Below are 4,683 nucleotides of genomic sequence, written 5' to 3' on the forward strand. Positions count from 1 at the left end.
TTTTTTACCCCTCCCCAGCTAATTGGCTCTTGCAGGGTGGATTAAACCGGCCAGCTTGGCTCTACCACCACACACAGCCTCTCCTGGTCCCTGCCATTGGGGTGGGGAACAAGAGTGAGGGTTAGGAATCGTATGGTGGCTGTGGGCTACAGGATGTATCTGCTTCCTTCCCAGCAGGCCTCCACGTGACTTTGGTGAGAAGAGGACAGGGCCCTAACCTGCTGTGATTAATGAGTCTTCAGCTGTGTTTGCAGCCATGACACCCTAAGCGCTGTACAAACAGAGAAGAAAGCCAAACTCTCCGCCCAGAGAACTCATACCCGGCACAGACAAACAGAAAGGTAACTAAAGGGAGCAATGCAAAGCAGCTGAGGTAGGTGTGCAGGCATGGGACAGAAACCAGAGTGTTCTGGGGTGCCTAGCAGCAGCTAGCATGGCCCTGTGGAGTGGGGCTGAGCCCAGCACGGTACCCGCCGCCATTAAGACACCATGTGAGAGGCACGATGCCTCGGCGCGGTGACAAATGGGCAGTGGCCCACCAGGACACCCGCACTTCCTTGGAGCCCTGACATGTAGCCAGGGCCACCCTTGCAGCCCACCCTGCAGCTTTCAAGTTGCTCCATCCCACATCTGTGTGAACTTTGGGCTGTGTTTAAAGACTAAGTCATAAAACAGGGCAAGTTCTTGCAGGCAGACTATTGCATTACACAGACAGAGGCCTACCCAAGTCCATAGTGCAACCTGGTTAAACAGCACTTAATTTTTATATTGCATCTATAACGCACAAATGTTTGCCTTTGTGCTTTCCATCAGTAATAATGAGCCAGTCTAAGAGCAGCTGCAGCAGAAGCCAACAACTCAAGGGATGGCATGCCAAACTTCCAATGAAAGGAAAGGGCAGCCTTTGCAAGAACACAGCTGCAGCTGAGGACTCAAAGAACCATACAGCCCAGTTTCCCTCTTCTCCCTGCTGCCCACCTCCTGGAAGCTAATCAGACACATTTGGGTTGAAAGAACCCTTACAGGCTGTCTAGTCCAACTCCCCTACAATGAACAGGGACACTTACAGTGAGATCAGGTTGCTCAGAGTCCTGTCCAGCCTGACCTTGAGCGTTTCCAGGGATGGAGCATCCACCATCTCACTGTGCAACCTGCTCCAGTGCTCACTCCCTGCAAACAGCGGGCTGGATTCTGCTGTCATGAGAATTACTGTGTTTATTTCTTTGGAATACAGATAGGGAACCCTGCTGGCTTGGTCACTGCAGATGCCACAAGGAGCCCCGGTCACACTGAGGGGAAGTGGGCAGGGAGCAGCAGGACAGCACGTGTCATCTCTTCACTGCATCTATGCATGTCCCTCCTACAGCAGGGCTTTCAGCATTTCGATTCAGAGGGACAGATAAGCACACACAAAGACTCCCCTGAGCAGTGCTAAGGCATAAATGCCAGAGGGCGATGCTCTGAGGTTTCTGTGACTTTCTGTGCCCTAAACGACAAGGGTTAGTATTGCTACAGACAGCTGATAGGCTCTTAATTCTACTGACTTGTGGAATGTGGTGAAGGCTTGTTTTGGTCCTGTCTGTGGGAAAGTAGAAATTACATCAGGAAGATGATGCTTAACATGAAAAGAGAAGCAACACCAGTTTCTTAAACCATGTTTTGGTTTGGTTTTATATGCAATGCGTTATTCCTCTTACATGTGGTGCTGTAAAATGTTTTTCATATGATCTAGGAGAAACTTTAAAGCAATGAGAAGTTCTCAGGTGCCTTTCCTGCAAGGGCATTTGGACAAATAAACTACAGTAACTTTTACACTGTTAACTCCAGAATAAACCCAAGGCTTTAGATGAGCTGTTACAGAAGTTTTGCTCTATCGAGTGATTCCTTTGGTCCCAATCAGAGCAGGAACACGGACTGGGAGGACCCATGATCTAACACAGAATGGACACTTTTATTCTTTTTTTTTTTTCCACCTCTCACCCTAGCATGCATTTTAGTTAACAGACAGATGTTGGCCAAAACATCTGAAAACATTTGTTTTCTAGATTATGAAGACTTCTAGATGCTTTCACTGAGCAAACGTTCCCTGTAAAGCAAAGACTATGAAGTAGTGGAAGAATCCCATTGCTATACAAGAGAATAAGAAGACTTGATGTTACATCAGGCAACTCGGTTACTGCATATTTGTAACTGCACATTCTAAATGCACACTGTAAATGCAGACTGTGTCTCAGAAAGCCAAACGCCGTGTCCTCTGACAGCCGCCCAGGATGCATCACTCGGAAAAGATCATCTTGTGGCTGAAGCACAAGACAAGGAGGGTGAGCTCTGCTCCCAGCAGTTCTGCTCCATGCTCGGTGTGTGACCTACAGCAAGTCACGAATTCTCTGTTCCTGCTTCCTCTTTAGAGAAAATGATGACGATGATGTCTTTTCTCAGCAGCACTATGAGTACCCATTAACTTACATTTGCGTTTCTCATTCCTCGCAGGAAATACATTGCAGATTTACTGTCCTACCACCACCCACATATTGGTGGTTCTGTACTAACACAAGTGCATCAGACAAACTTCAGCCCAGCTGCACTTATTCTCACAACTGGTTCCATCAGAAATGACAACCCATTAAAGGGATTACAAAGCTGCCGTTCAAACCAGTCAGCCAAAGGAGAACCTGGAGAACTTCTGGGAGCAGCATCTTTCCAGGCCTGCCTTACATTCACCTTCTGGACTTGCCAGCTCTGCTCACTGTTGAAGACAAGGTATTAAAGTCAACCAGCTCTTCAACGATGTATGTTTTTCTTTCTATGCAAACTTAATGCTACAGATTTCCTGGAATCCCTTATTATTTTGCTTGCTTGTCCGAAACACTGGCTATGGAAAGATGCACTTACAGACTCAGAACTAAGCACATGTTGAAAGCAGAGAAAAGACTTCACATATTTGTCCCAAGTAAATATGAGTTCCCTGTTCTGCATCCTCTGAAAAGCAATGAATTGACAGACTGCTGGCTCCTACTTCAAGGTATCTAAAGCAGGGGATCTAAATTTCCAAGGTTAGAATGTAGCAGGTTTCAGGCAACAAGGAGATTCCAAAGTAACAAGCGCCCCAGAACAAAACAGCTCCAGAAGGAAGGTGTCATGGGAGCAAAAGTACAAAGACCACTGAGGTCTGCTCACCTCAGTGCACCGATCACAGTTCTGAAGAGCAGGCAGAAAATAGGCAGATAGAGGTTACAGATAGGAGGTGGGAGAATCCATCCAAAATCTATGATGGGCAGGTCTCTTTTGAAACACGCAGGCTTGTTCATATACATATGGAGAACACCTGGAAAGCAGCTATTTAAGAGAAGCCCAAGGGGTGAGAGTGGACAGAAAGAAACATATATTTTGGCGGGGAAAAAAAGGCTTGTGTGGTTTCAAGGCAACATATTTAGGAACAGAGATCCAGAGGGAAGGCTCTCAGGGCTATGTGGTCAGACATTAAATTGTAAGCTGCAGACAACAGAGGCTTTTTTCTTCCTCCGTAATCGCTTTTCCTTGAAGCTGCACCTTGCTCTCAGGGAGCCCAACCATGACCCACGCAGCACTGTGACAGCACTAAGTTGAGGGAGGCACTTAAAATGACACTCGCACCTAATCAAGAGTAATGAGAGAGAGAAACTGTAGAAGTTCACATGAAAGAAGCACACATGGCTGCCAAATAGTGATTAATGGGAGAAATAAAGCGTTTTTAGTGTAGGAGTGATGAAAAACCTGCTAGCCCAGAAGGCCCTAAATAACCTGGAGAAAGAGGAATTATTTTTAAGCAGTTTAATTAGAAAAAGTGAGAGCACCTCCCTAAGAGGAAAGGCTGAGAGACCAGGGGCTGTTCAGCCTGGAGAAGAGAAGGCTGAGGGGGGATCTTATCCATGATTACAAATACCTAAAATGTAGAAGTCAAGTGGATGGGGTCAGGCTCTTTTTGGTGCCCTGTGACAGGCAATGGGCACGAACTGGAACATAGGAAGTTCCACACAAACATGAGGAAAAATTTCATTCCTGTGAGGGCGACAGAGCACTGGAACAGGCCGCCCAGAGAGGCTGTGGAGTCTCCTTCTCCGGTGATACCGAAAACCCGCCGGGACGCTTTCCCGTGCGACCTACAGTAAGGAACTGCTTTAGCAGAGGGTTGGACCGATGTTCTCCAGGGGTCCCATCCAACCCAAGCCATTCTGTGAGCTCCTTTGCACGGCGCTGAGGAGGCTCAGCCACATCAGGAAAGGATCTGCGAGAGCGGGGCGATGCCGGCGATCCCACACGAGAAGCAGCCAGCCCGTGCTTCGGGGAGCGTCGCGGATAGCGCTCTGCCCGCCGGCACCCTTCCCCCGGAGGCTCCTCGATGCGCTCGAACAACCGCCCGGGCCGTGGGCTCCGTGCGAGCAGCTGGGCCACGGCCCACGCCCGATCGGCGCGGCTCACGACGGCAAGGGCCAACAAGCGCGCTCACGCTCCCCGGAGTAAATCCGCTCGGCAGGGTGGAGCCTGCCTTATTTTTCGCTCTACGTGCAAATGTTACCCCTCAACAGCAGCGGGCTGCCTTCCCCGCCGATCCCCTGCCTTCGTTTGAAAGTATCAGCGTTTTCAAGAAGCAAAAGGCGCTCGCGAGTTGCGAAAAAGAAACCACCACCACCACAAGAGAGAGAG

The sequence above is a fragment of the Meleagris gallopavo genome, chromosome 3 (assembly GCF_000146605.3).
Source record: "Meleagris gallopavo isolate NT-WF06-2002-E0010 breed Aviagen turkey brand Nicholas breeding stock chromosome 3, Turkey_5.1, whole genome shotgun sequence".
In the NCBI taxonomy this organism is placed as follows: domain Eukaryota; kingdom Metazoa; phylum Chordata; class Aves; order Galliformes; family Phasianidae; genus Meleagris; species Meleagris gallopavo.